We start from the raw sequence: 22628 nt of genomic DNA, 5'->3' as shown, positions 1-22628 counted from the left end.
ACAGCAAATGCTCATTTGTTTTTTGGCATACCTTCAATGCCATGTCATTGCATATCTACTAAATATTGACTTGACACATGATTGCAGCCTGGACTCAGAAAATGTATTCCTTCCTGAGATGGTGTCTTTTGTTTTCCATCTTTAAGAAATTACAGTAACCTAAACTTCCACTAATATTATGACCCTAATTGATACATTTGAAGCCCTAAAGTATTTGTGGCCTAATTGCACTAATGGCATGAATATATAAACTGGAGTAGTTCTAATTGTAGATCATGTAAGGAAGAGGGCTGCGGCCATAGCTCAGACACAACAGGCTGTTCAGAAGATTGTCAAACTTTTTTGAAGTATTTCAGGAAACTCAGGATCAAGATGACACTATTTCTTCTGTGGTCAAGGCAGGTGAAGATAATGTTGCCACCTGGATATTATTTGTTCAGTATTGTTCTCATGAACCAGTCAAGGCTGAGGATTGCTGATCTGGAATTTGTCCACTAGAATTTATAATGGGATATGATATATGAGAGAAAACCACAACACATTATTCAGAAGTCAAAACACACTGAGCCTGTCAAAATATTATCATTCTATGCATTCTACTTTTCTCCTAGAATTTTATTTCTGAGAAACTTTTGACCAGCTGCAAAGAATACATACAACCTTGCTGATAAAATTAACACTTGGAATTTGTGAGGAAATAAAATAGACGTGTTCTCAAAGCAGGTCCCTTTATGTGCAAAGCTCCTCTTACGTACCACTGCCCACTCAAACATACCATCACCTACTATATTTAAAATCCTGTATGATGGTTTCGTGGGCATCCAGAAGTGCTTTTTTGTTGTTCCCAATGATGTGTCATGCTGAGTGTAATTATTAAATGTAAGAATTATTAGCACTGAGTACACCTAATGCTCTTTCACTTAACAGATGGCTTATGAATATCTGGGACAACTTACTAGCCCTGAAATGATTCATACCTCAGCTATCTGAACACATGGCTACCTTTCATCACTTTGCTGAGTCTAAGAGCTGGTTTAATAACCCAGTTTTTAAAATATTTTCTGTTCTTTAAACAGCATATGCCACCAGCCTATTTTTAATAAGGTATGAAAACCACAAATGTAAACTGTACTTTGAGCTTCCAGTGGCTGGTCTTTCTTTCCTTTAATGTTATTACCTCAAACCTTTGCATAACTTCAGTTAAGTTGTCTGTTGGATCAATGTCATTCATCCTACAAAAAATAGCATCCTACCGTAAATCCATAAAACCTGTCAAAATTTTCAAATTGTGAATCCGTTTGTGCCTGATAATCCCATGCTCATCCTTTTAGTTGCATGTTTGCAGTGGATTACTTCCCACTTTCTTGCTTGCTTTTTCTTGCTTTCTTACTCATTTTCTCGTGTTCTTTTACTTTCTTTTGCTTTCCTGCTGCTCTTGTCTTTCTCTTTCCTTCTCACCTCCTCTTCCTCTCTTGAACAGTCAAAGAACTGCTGCTTTATCGTTGGTTTGCCATATCTCACAGTACTAATTTCTGTACCTATTTCTTTCTCTTCAGCAAATTTTATCTTCTGAGGGTTGATTAATAATAACCCCTTTATCAGAAAGTATGTGACTTCTGGAAGTTTTAACATCTGTGTCATATGGTCAAACACTGGAACAGGTTGCCCAGGGAGTTGGTGGATTCACCATCCCTGGAGGTGTTTAAAAAATACATGGATGCAGTTCTTAGGGCCATGGTTCAGTGGTGGGCTTGGCAGTGACGGGTTAATGGCTGGACTTGGTGATCTTAAAGGTCTTTTCCAACCTAAATGATTCTATGATTATTTCACACAGTTGTGGCCACAAATGAAGCAATGATGTATTTCATATGACGAAAGTCACAGCCAGATTAAGTTTTCTAAAAGTTGAATGTATTCCAAATCACCAATGCCATTTTTCTTCCATGTGCTGGAACAATGGAGATGATCGGTATGTTAGAAAAAAATATTACTTATATTGTAGAAAACTTTACATGGAATTTAAATCCTTAATCTGGGATGAGTACTAGTTCATTGTATCATTTAGAAACTCAGCTGCAACCCATTGTAAGAAGGCAACACTGAAGAAAAAACATTGCAGAAAAAGTTGAAGTAACTGCTTGCAAACTGCAGGAATCAAGACTCAATTTTTCTTACATAATTTACAATTGTTCATGAATTTACATATTGACAGGCATATTCTTTATTGAACACAAACATATATCAAAGTGTGAATCTGATCTTACCTGGCTTTTAAAAAACCCACCTTGATCCATGCAATATTTTAAATGGAGTAGAAAGAATCACTGTAATTAATATGGCTCTTGGCAGAGGTAGGTAGCATAAGAACATGAAAAAACCTCTCGGTGTTTGACCCAAACACATTGCATGAGCTCTGCATGCAGCTCTGTAGGGTCTTTGTCACAGCCAGGGCCACGTCACTGTGGTCACAGTGATACCGCTTTACACCTGGATCTATGTTAAGGAGTAGACTTCCGTTTCTACAGTTGAGCTATTTCCCCACTGTCCTGCATAAGGTAGTCCACCTTACAGGTTCATTCCTGCTCTTTCACTGAGAAAAAAAACACTTGCTATTAGCATAGACTAATAATCTGATTTTGGTTCAGAAAATCCCCACACATGCAATTGCATGGATGTCTTGTAAAACTTGTTTGGTAAGCTGGTTTTGTCCTTTTACATATTAAAGGTCTATCATATTATTCCTAGTGCAAGAATAGCAGCCCAAAAGTAAAACACTAAAAGGAAAGTAATTTGGCTTAGCTGCAGGTATGAAAAAAGAAAAACAATTGAGGTATGTATGTTTCTAATAGTGATTTGCTCACATGTACTGCAGATCTCTGTTATTACAGTGGGTTCTAATGTTTCTCTGGAGAGATAAATTATTTACTCTACTTACCTATGTTAATGGTGTGTCAATGTAATTTATGTCATCCAAGCATCAAATTGCAGGAAAGTGTGGTAATGCACTGTAAGTTGTCTGAAATTACCAAGTGATACCGGAGGTATTATCTACATCTCAGTTGTAATCCCAGTTCCCTTTTGAGGCATGAATACTCATGGGAATCTTCAGCTTCCTCAGATGTTCCTGGCTATAATCAAGAGTAGTAAATTAGGTTTCTGCAATCTGTGTTTTTGAAAGATAAAGGGGCAGATCCTTAGCTGGTGTAAATTGTTATTCATCCACTGATTCCTACAAATCTATTCTATATGATACAAGCCAAAACATCCTCTTAAAGGCAAATTATGACTGAATAGTAAGGATTCAGGCTAGTAACTGAAAATCTGAATTTAAATGTTCAAAATCTGATGAAAGCTTAGATTTGGATGCAACCTGTCTCCTTCAGACCTCCCTCTACCCAGTTTCGACCTTTATTTACATTTAGCACAGTTTTTATTCCAGGATCATTCAGATGACAAGTGTTTAGGAGACAATCTCATTAGAATCTTTTCTGGCTTGAAATTGTTGTTGCTTTTCTCAGCTCCGAGTTGTTTATTGCTTCTAAGTTTAACAGACTTTTGATTGTACCTTTCTTTCATGAAAATGCCGTATGTTGGGTTTGGCCAGGTTAGTGACAGTCAGAAATGTTTTTAATTAGTTGTTCATTATCCTGCATTACGCTTATAAAATCTTTGTCTCAATTCTTAGTAGACACATGCATGTCTTCATAAAATTTAGCATTCATTGGTGATCACAGTGATGGTGAAGCAAAATCAAAGTTTTGACAACCACCTTTTCCTTCACTATAAATATGTTCTTTGTAAGATTTATTACTGGCACTAATATTTACATATTTACTCTTTTTGTAAATGTAATGCTTAGGAACTTTTGTCAGAGAGGAGGAGTTTTCTTGGAAGCTCTCCCAGACTTCGCCAAAAATAAATGATTGCAATTACTCATGCAAGTTTTCACAATTTCGTAACATAACTTCTTCCTATTTAATGCATGATATTAGAACATTTCATTCAAACTGATCACACAAATCCCAATGATTTTTTAAAGTAACTCATACAAAAATTACATTAAAGTTCTAGGATTTCCAAAACAAGAAAGAAAAAAAGTAAAAAAATTGCTGGCTTAAAAGAAAAGATTTGCCAGCCAAATTTGAGGAATTTTACCAAAATTTGAAAATCAAAAGTCTAGACACTGATTTTCCTTTTTTCTTATCAAAGGCCATATATCGTTCCCAGAATACATTTTTTCAGGTTTAAAAATCAGGCTATAGAATAAACACTTCATTGAAAGCTCATAACATTTAATTAGAAAAATTTTAAAAGTAGAATATTACAGAATTCAAGACAAGATCATGGGTTTGCATGTAAGCTTCATTTTCCTGGTCCCATGTGATTTTCCATTACCTTATGGGTGAAGTTAACTGGTTCACATCTCCAGTCTCCTTAAGCTGAACACAATTACTTGAATGTGAAACCTCTATATGATTTAATGATTTAAAAATTTCTCAATTTCCTTCATTACAAAATACACTTAGGCAAAATATCAATACTGTATTTGAAGTAGGCAGCAGCTAGGAAGTTCATTTGTTTGTGTTTTAGGCAAGATATCCAGTATGTTGCAATGTCATCATTGTGGAACCAGGCAAGTCTCACAGATTAAGTAATGAACGAGAGGCTCACTGCGTCTGGAGAGGTTACAAGCACAATCTCTTCAGGAGTAATGTAGAACTACTTTTTCATTGCATGATATCTCAACACTCTTACTATCTTTTATACAATTATATTCAAAATTATAATATTATAAAAAAGATGGTTTGTATAACTATATTTATATTCTTGAGAGTGCCTGTCTTTTAACATTGGTAAAAAAGCTTCTTACATTTCTTTAGTATTTTCATGCTCAAAGATCATAACATATAAGTCTCAGCTATAACTCAGTATCTCCATGAACTTGCATTGCTGAAAAGATAGACAGAAGAAAATCTGGCAATGCTTAACAGCTGTCTCATAATTCATAGCTCTTATTATTCACCAGTTCCCAGACAAATTTTAACTAATTAGTTTTGTCTGTTTGCTTATCCTTAGCATACATGCTTGACACCCCATTTAATTGCTGCATTTGCCCATATCTCAACAGGGTACTTCTGCAGATTTTCTGTTTGGAAAGGACCCGCCTGCTTCATCCCCATCACATTATTAACACAAATGCTAGAAAAGATGCTAAAAGCCTATGCATTGTGTCTGCATTACACTGTCACTCTGCATATGTGTAATTCCCAGATTGGAGCTGCATCTGTATTTCTGAAGATCTCTTTCTATTGTATGCCATAAGATAGGTAGACAGTAATTAAAAATTTGTGACAAGAAAAATCAAATCACCAATGACATACATTTTCAGATCCATGCAGAATACGAGGTGTTATGTCCAGATAAATGAAAAATGAAAAAGATCATGGATAATTTGACTGGGATGAATGTGGCAGAAGAAAAGAAATAAGATTAGAAAACATGTTGCATGAAAGAAAAAACTAAGTAACCACAGCATTCAAATAAAATATCAAAATATTTTATTCTTTATATCTATTATGAACTACTGGCATCACAGTTAAGCCACAGATCCACGCTTTCTTTGTGTGTGTGTCTACATTGTGTATCAGAGCGGGGTGCCCTGAGCTGGCAGAACCTAAGCTGAATGCACAATACAGTTTTGTACAACTTCTATTTTTATGCACTTATACCAGCAAATACAAGGGCCAGGGCACGGCGTTGAGCACTGTCCCATGGCACCACGCTCTAGGCTGTAGTGCTGAGCTGCGTCCCCAGCATCAGAAGGCAGCACAGGGCAGAAACCACATCCCCCTAGGCAGTGCCAGCTTTTCAGCCGTGTTTGAGGAAGAAAGGATTTAAGGCTGTGGGCGTCAGCACAGCCCTCGGGCACGAGTGTGGGGCAGACCTGCCAGCTGCCCTGCAGCTGAGTGCTGCACCTGCCCTGAGAGCAGGGCAAGGCCAGATCCAGACATCAGCATGCCTAGCTCATGTGGATGTATCTGCAGTGCATTCCCTCCAGCTGTTGGCCCTGGGTGAGCACAGGTACAGTTGGATCAGATTCAGCTACCTCCTCTCTCTCCCTGTTCTTTAGAGGTAAAGTCATATCTGCTTGAAATGGATTGGAGGGACAGTCACTCGCTGTCATGTTTCATAGAGTACATAACAAGCCTAGATCTCTTGTCAAGAAAATGAAATGAACTTACTATGTCTGGATGACCTTCAGGAAAATGAATAACTATTTTGTAAGCTTTTCATGACATATACCTAATATTGAAGAATAGAGGCTATTCTATCAAAAAAAAAAAAAAGGAAAAAAAAAAGAAAGAAGAAAAAGAACACTGCTGTTATCCTTTTCATTTTGCTCCAAATTTGCTTAGCATTTGGATCATTTCCACATGTGCCTACATATTCCCCTCACTTTCTTTTTTAATTCTGCGACTCACGTTTGTTGAATAATTGGTGAAATTACAGATTCTACTGGACAGAAAGTAAGATCGGTGTTTATAGTAGTTGAACTGGAATTGAGTGGAATATAATGTCCACTGTTCACTATTACACAACAAACGTATTTCTTACAGCATGATGTTTTGCAGAAAAGTATGTGTTTTTAAATAAGAATGTTTTATCATCACTAACACCTTATGTTCCCAAGAAATTGTTACAATGTTCCTGATAGTAATACTAAAATTAGATGAATCAGACCTGACAGAGAACTACAGTTCAAGGAGTGTTAACATTAATTTCAACTACTCCTTTGCTGTCTTGCTTCCACAAAAAAAACCATCCCAAACCACAACCAAAACCAAAACAAAAGCAAAAGCAAACCCACCCCATTTTAAAGAGGGAGAAGGAGAAAAAAAAGGGGGGGGTGGGGGGACACAGAAAACTAGAGAACAATGAAATGATAAAAAATCAATACTAACAGAATCTGTCAACCTTAAAACAATTAAAAGATTCAGAGTTCACAAAGCCATTGTCTGCCATTTGTACAGAAGGAAAGAGGGAAATCAATATTTATTTCTTCGAGAGTGCCAGCCACAGCATGTGGTATTGATATTTTCAACAGGATAGAAGGCTTTTCACAACAAACCTTTCACTTTTCCACCATTAGAGAAGGTCTGTGCATTAGATTGAATTTACCTGGTAACACTGCTCTTGTTTAATGTTTTCTTTTGGGGCGTTTTATGTTATTTTTATTGGCATTACCAGTAAAACTTTTTGCATTGTTATTGCTCTTTTAATACAAATGAATACATAAATAAAAAGCTCCTACTGATAAAACCACGCAGGTGACTGCCCATGAAAAAATTTGCAGCCAAAGGGTGCTGCAGGTAATTCAAGCTGGCTATGGGTGACAGCAGCTGCTTTGTCCACAACAAAAGCCTGAGGCATTTTCTGACTGCAGCACTTTCTGGTGGGCCCTTTTTATAATTTTCTGATCTCAACACTGTCCTGCAACCCCCAGAGATGCATCTGTGGATTACAGAGGCATAGCCAGGGATGACTTTTAGTTGTTATTCAACCTTGACACAGCTGGGACCTCTCTAATGGCAGTTTGTTTTCTCAGCTCCAACTCTGAATGAAAGGAATTCATCTGAAAATGAAATGTGTCCTGAGCTGGCACTATACCTGCCTTTGAAAAATGCTATCTGTGTTGCTTTGACCCCTGTTTTCAATGTATCATATGACCTGATTGCTTTCACACAGCTTCTGTATCATCACTCAGTCATGGCTATCAGGGCGGTGCTGTTACCCCCTTCAAGAGAGGGAGGGAAATAAAGGACTCCTTACCTCTGATCACAGGAGGAAAAATAACTGACCTCTGTTAGACTGGAGTGAATAGGACATGGTATGCTGATGTAAACCGTGCTAGAAACAGACCCTTACCTATTAGCACTAAACCTTTATCTGCCTTTCCAGAATGAACTTTTACAAAAATCAGCAAGATCCTGGGGGCAGTTTTCCAACAGGGAGGCTCTCACAGCCTCTCCAGCAGGTCTGAGCCCTGCTAATCGCTCCGTGGCTCTCTCATCCACCCCAAGGGGGTTGTAAATTGGGCTACTGGAGCACACAGCACATTTCGGTATCTGGTAGTAAGGCAAATCTTCTCCTTGTCCTCCTCCGACAGCTTCAAGCATTCTGTTTTTACACACTATTGTTTTATTTGGTTTGTGCCTCCCAGTGTGCTTCAGGCACTCTTGAACATCCTCTGATTCAGGAAGATTTTTTTTCCATTGCTGCAGGCTTGCAAGATCAACTGTGAGCTATTTTATCTTTTCTCCAGAGAGCTAGGACTGCTCTGGGTTGGACTGGCAAAATATTGCTGTTTAAAGTCCAAAGACAGTATTCCAGTTATTGTCACTGCAGTCTGTGCTGGGTAACACTAGGTGAATTAGTGAAATTTAAGCATACATCTTGACTGAAAAATATCCAGATCAACCAGAAATAAATACTCCTTTTTCTTTCACAGAAGCAAACAAACAATAAAAATTAAAGGCAGTCTCCTTGTGACACTAAGTTTGACCTGCAATAGATTGTCTTCATTTCAAGAAGAGAAAGATTCACACAGAAGTAGACTTTCATTACAATTTTTCCGAAGTTGTCATTTTTGCTTCAGCAGAAATCATTCAGTGAATACAAGAATTCCAACTGCCACAACATGGAATTATTAATGAATAAATGATCTTCTAGGGGAAAAAAATAATTCTTCCTTCTCAGTCAAATACTTAAGCTACCGGAGGTTTTGGCTGAAAAATGATTGTCCTAGGGTAGGATTTCATGTGCATTTCAAGTGCAGGCACAGAACTATGAGAATTCAGAAAATGTAACACTGAAAGCGAGGCTTTGCATAGAACATTCAAAAAGTGACCTAGAGAAAGTGATTAGATTTGCGTGTATTAAATGGTGAACATAATCACTAGAACTTAACATCCATCTTAGTACCTAAAGTTCGATTTCCTTGTCAGAAAGACTTCAAAATAAATCCCCTAATTGTTAGGAATGGTATTAACAACTTCACCCAAGAAAGGGTGATCTTAGTCTGAAAAAACTGATTGTTTACATTTTGAGATTAGAACTGGGTGCCAGAAAGGTGTTTCTGACCTGAATTAAACTAAGATAGCAAAAATGATTTAATTTTTTACCCCAGAAATAGAAAAGAAATTAAAATCACCTGAAGGAAAAATGAGAAATACCCTTATAAGCATGAACATCCAACCACCCATGGGCCATTCACGTGAAACTGGTGGGAGAAGTTCGAGCAGCCTTGGGATGTTATTCTCGGATTCATGTACCATAATGCATTTGTGGGGGTGATCTGTAGGAGTTTGATTTCTCTTTCAGAAAAACAAATGCCTTAAGTTCTCTGGAAATCTGGCCCTCAAAACTTGAGGGGTCCAAAGTCACTATGAAAAATCTTGGTTGTTATCTTGTTGAAGTTCACATCAATCTTTCAAACCCAAATACCGAATTCATGTTGTCATTTGCCTTGCTAGAAATATTGGTTTAATTTCCTGATACTGTATGTCTATTGATTATGTTCAGAACTGATTACATGCACGCTCAGTTCCCACCCCTAGGGTTCCCTGTAAGACTACAAGTTCAGGGGGAGGGAAAAAGAAGTGAAGACAGCTTTGTAGGAAATCCATCCATGTTCAACAATTTCCTTCACAGATCCCCAAAGAAAAATGCCTTAGGAAGTGCTCCCTCATTGTCTCTGATCAAAATGCATCTGCTGGCAGCTGAGCTTCAAATGCTTTGCACAACAGACACAGGTTGCATGGTTTTTTTGTGCTACTTCCTACAAGCGGTAGCCACAGGACACCTACCACTGTCTGTTCTCTCATCAAAGGACACAAAGAATTGCCACCTGCAGTGTCTTCAGAGGCAAAACCAGCTGGAATGAAAGCACAACCAAATTTGCATTAAAAGCTTCCCAACAACCATAGAAGATGGCCTTTAGGGGAACAGGGGAAATTCTTCCAGGCTTGTCTCAGTAAAATACTGAAGCTGAAGGAAACCTCCTCTCTCTTGCTGACGTAACAACTGAGATTTTCCACTGCTACAGAGTCTCCTGGTTTAATCCTCAGATTTCCATTCTCAAGGACCTTGCCATTATGTCTGTATCTTATCCACATCATACAACATATACTTTATGTACAGTCTGTTTACAGCCTATGAGATACTGACTATGGATGGGAAAATGCTGCCATACCTCAGAATTCTGATGGTTACATGCCCGGCTCCTCTCTCAGCACAGGCAAGGTGGTTTCTGCCTTACCCCAAGCACGCAGAGAACCAGCCAGCATGGAGCTCCCTGATGTTAAGTTCATGCCTTGATCCGGTGACATTTTAAAACTGCCATCAAAACAGCAGTTTGTCAGAATGAATATTCACCTCACAAAGTCTCCAGTGGGTGACCCGGCCAAAAAGGGAGAGTAATTCAGGAGTGTGGTTCTGGCCGTTGCGCTTGTTGAGGTAGCCAGGGTGACTTTATGCCTGCAAGGTCAGAAGAGAATCAGAATAGGGTTAATGGCAATCAGGACCTATGCACTAATATTACCCTAGAAGCTTTGCAAGACAGCAAAATTATACATATTTTTTTTCTGCAGATGCTGAGCTCCAGAAGACCCGTTTGTGCAAGTCTACTGTTAAAACTCACACTGCTCACCTTTGCTGCCAGGGTGCAGGAAGGCTGGCTACTCTGCAGCCAGGACAGGGAGCCAGGAACCAAGAGACAGTGTGGCAAGTGAGAGTTGTGCCCTCTCTAGCAAGGAGCCATGCAGTGTGGCAAGCCCAGGTCAGGATCAGAGCTGGAGACAGAGGTCAGGGTCAGAAGCAGACCAGTGGTGCAATTCAGTTTAAAAGCTGCTCACAAGAGAAAATTGGGGCCAGGCCTTGCTTCCAGGTCTCTTCACAAGGACTTCCATCAGTGGAGGAGATGACCTTGGGCTTGGCCAGCTCAGCAGCCCAGGCTGACCTGCACCACATGCTGCTGCCCTGATTTGCAGCTGACGTACTGCTGCGTGCAACCTTGAGCAGGGGGATGCCTGGCAGGAGCAGAGCATGTGGAAGCACATGTAACTCCAGGTAACTTCATGCTAAATGGATGGTTTAAATCTGGGTATTTTTTCCCCTCTCCACTGTTTTGGAAACGTCTGACATGCAATCAATGCACACTTGACTTTTGAGAATGATACATATAAAAGCGTTATAGAATGTAATTCACTGAAGTCAAGTGTTCTTGAATCACATTTTAGATAATTGGTTGGATTCAATAAAACTTGACTGTAATTACAAAAGTATGGTTTGATTTTGATTCTGCTCTGCAATTTATCTGTTTTTTGAGCTTGATTCTTTATGGCCCACCTCACTGAGTTATTTTTAATTTCTCTTTGCTTTGTTGTTCTCTTAACGCTCTGTGCTTCTGTTGAGGTAGCTTTTTCCTTCAGTTTTCAGTATGTTATTAATAATCTCTCTCTCTCCTCAGCTTGCTTTTCCTCAGTACATTCTTCTCTTGCCTGTTACTTTTGATTTTATTTATTCTTAATAGCCTCAGTTAGCAAACAGGAATCATGAACACTTATTTAAGCCTGGCTTAACCATGTGTTGAGTCATTGCCTGATTCAACATGCTTGAATTTATTAAATTCCTCGAAGAATTGGGACAACAATGAGTCACACAAAGGACTGTGTTATACTCTCCAAATTACCTACATTTTTGTTTGCCATAAATAGTTTATTTTCAACAATGGAGAAGTTGCCAGGTGAAATTTAGACACAGTATAAACCACTCTGGCTGAGTGGGAAAGAAAAATATGTATGACAGGACAGTTTACAGCTAACCCATGCAACTGAAATTGCATGTTAGCAGATCAGTGTCATAGCACCCTCTTAGTGAAGGTAAATGGAGGAGAAGCTAAGGTAAAAGGAAAAAAAACCAAAACACCAGCTGTTGCAAATATTTAAACTAGCACATTAGATGCTCACTCCTTGTACAATCTTCCATATGCTGGATCACCAAGCAGTATGCACAATGGGGACTTTGGACGCGTATTTGTGGTATATCCTGGTAGTGTTATAAGGCTCTGAGCGAGGTCCCAGCAGAAGTGCCATCATTACCTGTTTGAGTGCCTTGCTGTTACATTTGGCTGCCTCACATCTTTAGACACTTCTGAGACCTCTGTATCATAATCAGATGCAACTCAAAGATCTTTCTAAGGCTGAAGATTGGAAATGACCAAAGACCGATTTTCTGAGTTTGTCTTGTGACTAACTGTAGCTCAGGATCTTTATTCTTAATACTTTGAATATGACTAATTAAATATTTAAATGTACACTTCTGCATATAATTGCTTGAGGGATCTGTTACAGTTTATTTGTATTCATGATCAGTTGTTATGTTACTGATATAATTTTGGTAGTACAAAATTTTTTCCAAAGCCTTTCAATGGCCTCAAATATTATATTCATATAATTCTCACGCATATTATATGCTTGTCACAGCAACCTCAAGCAAGGAAAGCTAATGTTTAAAACACATGGAAATATTAAAAGCCTTTAGGATAAACGGAGTGCTCCTTGCCCAGCATACTGCTTGCCTAAGGGAATATGGGTACACAACTTCCCTTATGGCTAGCTTTGGTTAACAAATCATTTGATACAGAGTAATTGGAAGGACTGGGTGCCATAATAAATGTTATGGTGAATAAGAAACACTAACATGTCTAAGTGCATTAGCATAAAATTTAGGACCAGCTCCTCAGTGGAAATTTAAACTACATGATGCTTTCCTCCTACATATTGACTTAGACATTCCGATTCAAAAAATTGTTGAGCTACACTTGGGCGGGTTCTGAATACTTCTTTATTTTAAATGGTATTTATCAGGATAATTCTGTCGTTTGACATTTAAGCAAATGAGACTGTTACACGCTTTCTGAAGTATGTAAATTGGAAGCATCTATGAATGGGTACAGAATACTCATTCATTGACTAGAATTTAGACTGCAATTAACTAAAGTAAAATTTATTTATTTTTAGGTGGATACCTTCTAATAGGATGCCTCACACATAAGTAATTAAACTTAACATTATGTCAGAGGGACAAATGTAAATATATGTGATTCATTTCTTGCCACAGATTTTTCTAGTGACAAAAAAATATGGTTTGTCTCTGCCTGTCTCTATTAGAGTTTCCATTTTCTATACTCTGTTTACAGTTTTTTGCAAATTAAACAATGTCAAACTGACGTGCTGCATTTTTTTCCTAAATTTACTGGCTTGTTAGGGGTGAAAAAACTTCTTTTGGGAAAAAAAAGTGAATGTGCTTTTTCTGCAGCAAGACTTAAATGAAAGCAATTCTCCATGCTGTTAACATAACTGAATTTGGCTCAAGTGAAATGCAAATTAAAGCTATTGTATGCACTTCTTTTATTAAAGGCAAAATCTGTATTTCTGACATTTTTTGATGGTGTTTCCACATACTTATGTTCATTTTGCTATCCAACAGTTAACTCTAAGTTCAGTGTCCTAATTCCGACCCTTTTGCATCAGTTCAGTGTTATTTTAAATATACGGGGTCAGGTATCAGCCTACAGAGTGCACTGAAGCTTCTCTCATTAGTCTAGGATCCCAGGGATGGGACAGCACAGAAAAGCCACTCCTCTTCTGTTTAAGGCTTGTATTTTTGCATTCCAGAGGTATGCTAATGCTGCATTTTGTGGATCTATATACACAAACCTATTTGTCCCGTATTCTGACTTGAACACAAAAATATGCAACTGTGCTAATGAGGTAACCTATGTGAACCACGGGAAAAGAGGGAGGAGAAAATGTTCATTGCCATTGCTTTTGGGACTCTTAATGCTTTAGGAGTTGATTCAGGATAATTGAATTGCTGTGCTAATAAATCTCAGAAGAAGGTACTGATCTTTCAAAACACTTCCTACTATGTTAGTCTTACCTGAGATAGTGACACCTGTCCGAGGTCATAACTCAAGTGCCTGATAGTCTGGTCTCTGATTATTTTCCTAGCCTCACCTCCACTATACTTATCATCTCAGGTGCCTTTCGTTTCTGCTCATGCATTCAGGGCCAACTCCACTCTGCTTACCTGGGGTCTATGCTTTCTGCAAGCATTGGAACAGGCTGCCCAGGGAGCTGGTGGATTCGCCATCCCTGGAAATGTTTAACAGATGTGTAGATGCAGTGCTTATCAGCAGTGGGTTTGGCAGTCCTGGGTTAACAGCTGGACTTGATGATCTTAAAGGTCTTTTCTAACCTAATGATTCTATGATTCAGTTAGTGCACATTACATAGCCTATGGGTCAGGGGCTTTCAAAGCATCCAGGACTGAGCAACTGTCAGACAGACAGTCTGCTAGCTGGGATGTGCTTCGTAATCCCTGCCTGTACCATTGAGCCTGCAGATCTTTCCAAACACCAACTGCTCTTTGTTTTTGTTCTGAGGGGCTGTGTTTTCATCTCATAAGAAAATATGTGCTTGACTGTCTGATGCGTTGATTGATTCATTCAGTTTTGGATTTGTGGATTGCACACATTTGCATTTGTAATGCTAACTGCTGCTTCCAGATGCATAAGGAGCACTAATGTGAACCTTTTCCTATGTGAAATGCATTGAGTGGTTACTGTTGGTCTGGATGTCTCTTCCCTGATGCTATGGTCCCAATTCATTTTATTGAGAAAGTTAATTGAATTCAGGCAGTAAAACCATTTCGTAGATACTACAAAATCAAAACTGTAACAAACACATTTTTAAGTGGAAGGGAGGTGGTGGTAGTTGCTTCCTTCCCAAACTAGAAAGGCCAGTTTACTATCACCCTCTAGCAAACAGCTGTTCCATAGTGAAACGTCTTAGTGTTAAAAAATCTATATAGAATACCTCTTCTGAATTTTCATTTCTCTTGAACATTAATCACTAAAATTTTCATTGCTATCTAGATGGGAACCAACGTTAAAATGACAGAATTTCTCTGCCAGTCCAAATTACAGGGATTTACCTAAGTGAAACTGCACTTAAGTTTGGTGCAAAGCTAGACAGGTCTGTTTCTGAGGAGCAGCTTGGGGAATCGTCTTTGGTCAAATCCAGACACAGATGAATCTTGGAGATAATCACACCTCAACCCCTCTACTCCTCTGACTCAGTGAGCCAAGAGAAGGGGTTGTTCCAACCTGACTTGTTTTCCTTTGGGTAACCACTCCACATTTTGAATCCTATGGCTATGTTTGGCAAAGGGCATGTGTTTGGTGTCATGCCATGGCTTCTGTGACAAGGCCAGGCTCAGGAGCCATCTCCTTTTACCTCTTTGTTTTGTCTTACTCAGCTGTGAAAAAATAGCAGGTGCTAAAAGTTTTAAGAAAAAGACTGCTTTTATACAAAAATTCAATACTAATTTAATAGAAAATCACTAAACAGCTGATTAATGAGGAAGATCACTTAATGCTTCCTAACTAGATTGATGGAATTTATCCTGTGTCCTTAATCCATTGTGTATTAAGGAAAAATGGTTAAAGTTTTAATTTGAATGCTTTGTTTATTCCCAGTCCTTAATTTCAAGGTTGTCATCTGTGCACTTTAATTTCCTTTTGTTTGTTTGTGTTAATAGTTCAGTGTAAATAACTTGTCTGGTTAAAACAGAAAAAAGTCTCCAATGGTATTATGGGAGAAGTCTATGGGCAGAAATTTAATTGAGCAAACAGGAAAAGAGAAAATAAAATCACAGAATCATAGAATCACAAACTGGTCAGGGTCGAAGGTACCTCTGGAGCCCATGTGGTCCACCCCTCTGCCAAAGCAGCGTCACCCAGAGCAGGTCACACAGAGTCACGTCCAGGCGGGATGTGAATGTCTGCAGGGAAGGAGACCCCACAGCCTCTCCGGGCAGCTGTGCCAGGGCTCTGCCACCCTCCAGGGAAAGAAGTTCTGCCTCACGTTCAGATGGAACTTCTTGTGCTGCAGTTTGGGCCCGTGGCCCCTTGTCCTGTCGCTGGGCACCACCGCAAAGAGCCTGGCCCCGTCCTCCTGACACTCGCCCTTGAGGTGTCTGTAGACATCGATAAGGTCCCCCCTCAGCCTCCTCTTCTCCAGGCTGAACCGGCCCAGCTCTCTCAGCCTTTCTCATCAGGGAGATGCTCCAGTCCCCTCGTCATCTTCGCAGCCTCCGCCAGCCCCTCTCCAGTAGCTCCCAGCCTCTCTGGAACTGGGGAGCCCCGCACCGACCACAGCCCTGCAGCCGCGGCCCCCCCAGGGCCGAGCAGAGGGAGGATCCCCTCCCTCGACCTGCCGGCCACGCTCCTCCTCATGCCCCCCGGGTCCCACCGGCCCCTTGGCCACCCGGGCACACTGCTGGCCCGCGGGCACCTTGCTGCCCCCCAGCACTCCCAGTCCCTTCCCCAGAGCTGCCCCACAGCTCAGCCCCAGCCCGCGCTGGTGCCGGGGGCTGTCCCCCCCAGGGCAGGACCCTACGCTGGCCTGGGTTGGGCTCCATGAGGTCCCTCCCCGCCAGCTCCCCAGCCTGGCCAGGCCTGGCCCAACGGCAGCGCAGCCTCTGGGGTGCCAGCCGCTCCCCCCGGCTCTGTGCCATCACCACCCCGCCGAGGGCACCTCTGTCCCCTCGTCCCGGCCAGGGTGGAGGCGTTGAACAGGGCTGGAGCCAGCACGGACCCTAAGGAGCTACAGGCCTCCAGCCAGGCCCTGCGCTGCTGGTCACGGCCCTCTGGGCTCCGCCATCGGCCAGCTCTCAGCCACCTCACTGCCCACTCACCATCACACTCTGGGGCTTACCTCTGAGGCTGTTGTGGGAGACAGTGTCAGAAGCCTGGCTGAGGTCAAGGCAGACAACACCCACCACTCCACCCTTGTCTACCCAGCCTGTCATTCCACCACAGGAGGCTATTAGGTTGGTCAGGCATGAGTCCCTCGTGGTGAATCCATGCTGACTGCTCCTGACAACCATCTTATCCTCCACATGCTTAAGTGATCTCTAACCAAATCCTCCTCAACCAAGGGAGAATCTTCTTTTCTCCAGACTTCCTGTCTTGCCTCCAGGGTCTGGGATACCAGAGGGCTGGCTTTGGCAGCAAGGACTGAAGCAAAGAAGGCATTGTTTAAGAGTTGCAGTGTCATAAATCTAAAAACAAGCAAATGAGGATGATGGCATCCAAATAGCCAATACGATTTGATGATTATGTAATTGCTGGAACCTATGCAGACATTACAAGAGGTGACAAAAATCTCAAAGACATAGATTAAATACTTTTGGATCTAAATCCTGATTTCCCCAATGTGTAGCTGCTTACAGTCTCTGCTCTAATTCCCATCCATCTACAACAAAAGATGAAATTACCAGAATGGCTTTTCTTCCAGCCTGATTAAATAGAGCAGGAAAATAGACAACATAAATGGTAATACATTATAATTAGAAACTTGTTTCAATGTAATAATCTAAGGCATAATTTGTGGCATAAATCCTATTTCAAGAAAGCACTTAAGCATATATTTAAGGCCATCTATATTGACACAAGACATTTAAACATATGCTTCAGTTGAAAAGTGGGCTTAAGTCAAATTAAGTATAACACTGAAGTATATATTCAAAGTTACAGTAATATTTTAGGATGGTTTTCCCCAGTGAGGATAACTTCAAAAGCTTTTTATTTTGTCTTGAATTAACATTGATTTCCTAAGTAAGAATCAACATAGACAGCCATCTATGCTATTTAATTTCCATCTTTCTGGAAAACTGTTTTGATAGACCAGTGTAGTGTTTTTTTTACTTTGCCTTCAGTTTTACAGCATTTTATAGTCCCTTCTTTTAAAAAGAAGAGGTTCTTTGTTCCTTGCTGATCTCAGTGCAAGAGTCATGTATTAGTAGGCTGATAGTAAAAGGAAATAAACTTTTCAGAAGATTCATGTTTATATATTTCAAAACAAGTAATTTACACCTTTGTGAAAACAGATACATTTTTTTTTCTGTTGATTTCTACAAATCTTCACTGTACTTGGACAAGAGTTTTGAATATATGTGTTTCTGAAAATTCATGAGTACAGATAGGCGTTTTAAGGTGTCAGGTTAAGGAACAAAAGATTTTACTATTTCTTGTCATATGTCTTCCTCTGAAAGGGTAGAAGAAAGCATGAGACATGCATGTTATTTAGAAACCAGTGCCAAAGACACTGAAAAGGGTTAATTTGTGGACATATCCATGGAGGAAACTAGCACTGCACAAAGTAAGTATTTGTATGGCATATGGCCAGTAGTAACTTGTGCTTACAAGTCCATATCAAATAGCTCCAATGTAGGTCCTTTCCATGGGTCCTTGGTCCCGTGAACAAGGGATGTTGCAGTGCTCTCCTTACCCCTTCTTCTATCACACTTCTCTTCTGTAACTCTAATTCCTCAAGTTTTACTTCCTGTAAAAACATTTTACAAGACAATTGCTTAAATGACTAAGGCACCTAGTAATCAAAAACATGCCCCCAATCACAGTTGTTTTTCTTTCAAGAGACTGATAATTTATTTTCTTTTCAAATCACATCACAAATCACATCAGAGGAAAAGTCATGAAGTCCTGTGCCACTAGAATTTGCTATATTTTGTACACAATTCCCTGGAAGATGTGGTATTTGTCTTGACAAGGTATTCTAACTCACTCATCTGTCTCACACTTTGTTTCTTTCTGATTCTACTTCTCCAGTCCTCCAAGTAGAAATGAAAGAGAATCAATCCTTGATGCCAAAAAGAAAAATAAACCAAAATTAATAATCAAGCTAGCATAAAAAAAATTAATATTGTATTTACTATTTTCATTTACAACAAATGCTTTGCTTGTAAATAAAGACACTACTGACGTAATAGAAAGGTGTGAAAATATTTCTTATTTATAGGAGAAAAGCTAAACAAAGACATCAATTTTTTATTATTTAAAGTACTTTTGATTTTATTTTCTTTATAATTTTCACATGCAAGTGTAGAATTTTTTTGCATGTCTGTTATTAGCATCTGGGCATTTTTTTTTTCTTTTTTTTTTTTTGTATCATTTTTCACTTAAAGTGCTAGGAAAACTAACTGAAAAAGAGAAGAAAATGAAACACAGCTGGTAACGATCCTTTTAAAACTAGTTATTGAAGGAGTATGAGGTATGAGCTGAGCATCCAAAATGCTACTTTGAAGAATTTTTTACTAATGTAGTAGCAAGTGGGTATGACAGGAAAAGAATAAAAAGCTTATATCCAGCATTTCGAAATTTCCCCGCTCATTTTAATTGAACCTCTCTATGACTTTTGAGCTATTATAACTCGGAAAACCCCTTTCTCTAACCAAAAGCAGGGCCCTTACTGTACATGTATAAACCTTGCATAAATGTGTAGAGGTTTTCATATATAAAAACCACGTATACATATACATAGAGGTATGCATAGAGGTATGTCTATGTGATATTATTACACATATATACACACACACGTGTATGTATATATATATATATAAATTTATGTACATTTAATGTTTCTCTCTGTATTCAGAGATTTCTTATGTAGAAATGAAGCAGTAGTTTGAGAACTGTTCTGACTCTGTGCCCACCCGCAGTCAAAGTGCTGTGGCAGTGAGAGGGCATGCAGGAGGGCTGTCAAGACCATGCAGGCCATAAAAGGTAGACCCAAACATCTGCACCAAACTTCAGAAACACCAAAGCAGATGCAAAAATGCCACACCCTATCACCAGTAGCATGGCTGACTTGCATACTGGTGGCTCCCTACTGCCCATTTCTGATGCATTTAAAGGTGTTGAGTGTGATATGGTAAGTCTTGTGCACCAACCAGTTCTATGTGATTTGATATAAAAGGATCCCTATTTCTGCTTGCACTGAGCCGATGCCCTTACCTGTAGAGGACTGAAGGCAGTGTGTTGATTAGCATTGATAACATGCAGCTGTGGCCTTGCCTCAGCGGCAGTGGGTTGATTGACATGGATGATGTGCAGCTGTGGCTTCTTCCCACTAAGTGGTTAAATAGCCCTGAGGAGTGTGGGAGAGAAGGTTGGATGGAGGAGGAGTGGTGTGGTCTGACCTCTGGAGGAAGGAGCTACAGCATGGACAGTAGAATCTGGCCAACAGTAAAGCTTTGTTTGTAGCCTACTATTTTGTTTGTGCTGCAACAATTGGTGCCCTGTGTGAGGCTGAGTTGGACTCCAGCTACAATACTTATCTAGTTCTGGTTGTTGTAGATGAGCTGAAATTACTGAACCCAAGCTTTGCTCAGTTAAGGAACTAATGCCTGGTTCCAGAAGTGGTTTGTTCTTCTGACTTTTGATATATTTTATGAATCTTCCCCCCCCAGCAGAAATGCAGGTAAGGAACTAAGAGGCATTGAACAAAAGCTAGTAATAAAATTATATTTTTACTTGTAAATAATATTTTTTAAACACTCTAAGAGCAAGTAGTGGGAAGGACACATCCAGAGAACAAGTAATTTCTGCTAGGAACTGATCTAAAAGACCTACCAGAGCTTTTTTTTTCATGTTACAAATAATTTAGCTTACTTGAATTAGTCTCAGGAAATATTTTGGAAGTCTTTACTATGAAGATAACATACATAAGACTTCAGTTTTTAAAATATCAAACAGATTTAAAGTGATACTTCAAAAGTCCTATTCAACAGCAATCAATGTAATGTGAACTAAATAGTTCAATTGTGCTCCTGTGAACATAAAAGTATACTGCTAGTAAGTTTGTCTCACAGCAGCAGCTAAACATCAGAACAATACAGAAACTTAAAATTAAAAATAATTATGAAAATAATCTGCTCTTTATCAGATACCAAAGAATTCCAAAGTTTTGTTTAAATACAGTTGTTTCCTTCCAAGCGTACCTGTATAAAAGGCAAAGAGCAAGAATACTTCAAACGCAACAAATGTATGGTTTATGGCTTTTGGAATCCAGCCTTGCTAGATTAGAGCAAGTTCCACCATTGATTTCGATAGTACCTGGCTTAGGGGCTATTGAATTTAAGATTTAAGTCTTTCATAAAATTCAGACTTTAATAACTTTAATTCCCTGGTGGCTGCAGAGTTGCTAAGGAAGCAGCATTTGACTTTATGTGATGGACTGCTGCAGGATCAGTCACAGAACCTGAAGTACTCTGTGCCAAGAGCATGGGGGCTGCCTACTTATATGCGTTTGGCCCATCTTGTGTCATATCAGCTGGCCTCATTTACCATGAGTCACAAAATTCAGGAGTAAATGTTTTCTTGCCAGAGTACCAACAAAAAAGCTGTGTGAGAAAATGCTAATTTTAATAATGAAGGCCTTTAACTGCTATTCAAATTTCAATTTCTATTTGGGAAAAAGAGGCTAACACGCCAAGTGGTTTGTGTGTTACTTGGCACGTATATATAGAAAAGCTCTAATCTGCTGTCTAGAGGCTAAAGAGTCAGTCTTGTTCTTGCACTTACTTCTGTCGGAGCTGTTTAAGTTTCTATAAATAATTCCACATTTTGAATAAAAGAGAAAGGATTTGGGGGCCCTGTGGTTAGGAAACTCACCTGGCATGTAGGTGGCAGATTGAGCTTCACATCATTGCTTATCGAATGAAATTGCTTATAGGACCTGGAACAGCTCCACAATAAATGAGGTGGTCTGTGACTACAGCAGGTACCTGGAATGTGGAATGGACAGCTTAGCATCACAGGTGTGAGGGGCTCGTGTCTTCCTCTGAGCCATAGTGAGCCACAGCCACTAGATGCCTGATGTTCTGAGATGGGGATCAACCTCTTGTTATCTCAGCTTCAAAAATGTAGAAGCCTCTTTTCATTCCAAAATGGAAAACAAAGAAGGGTTTTTGAACGTAACATTTCTTCCCTAGTATTTCTCTCGCATCTCTCATAACGATGCCATTGAGAAACTGCTAACCCTGTGCCTTTGTAATCCTTGGCCTTTCTGAAATAGATGAGGCAAGACCTATATTGGAATCAGATCAGCCATCTCAAATCACACAGCTATAAGAAAAACTTATTGCAAACTACGGTGACATTATAACACTCATGCTCTGCTTGAGATACTGTATGATTAGTTTTCTGTCTGGGCTATAATGATTTGGCAGACACCTCTAACACTGTAATCAGTTCAAAACTTAATGCTGTATTAGCTAAAAATTACAACAATCAACCCAAAACAGAAAATGCTCAGAAATCAAGAAAACTCATGAGGTGGTTCTGTGTTTCAGAAAATAACATTATTAGAACTGAAAACAGCAGGGAAGATGCATTGTGGAGAGAGACTGTTCATAGGATCTATCCAGAACTTTTCCCATCCTGTTTCCATTGACTGTTACCATTCTGGTTTCACCACTCTCAGGGTCCATGTTTGCAGTCTGTTTCTTATACAATCATAAATGGTCCTAAGAGCAAAAGGTAGGCTTTGTTTAAAATCCAAACGTGTCACTGGGCTAACTGGATTCGGAACGAAGCAAAATCCACACTGTTTCTTTTCTGTGTCATTTTTCTAAAGTGGCTAAAAGCAGGGAATTGAAATATTTCAAAATGCATAGCTCAAGTAAAATACACACACGCACGT

This window comes from Falco rusticolus, chromosome 8 (genome assembly GCF_015220075.1).
Source record: "Falco rusticolus isolate bFalRus1 chromosome 8, bFalRus1.pri, whole genome shotgun sequence".
NCBI classification, from domain to species: Eukaryota; Metazoa; Chordata; class Aves; order Falconiformes; family Falconidae; genus Falco; species Falco rusticolus.
Note: the sequence above shows the minus strand (reverse complement) of the source record.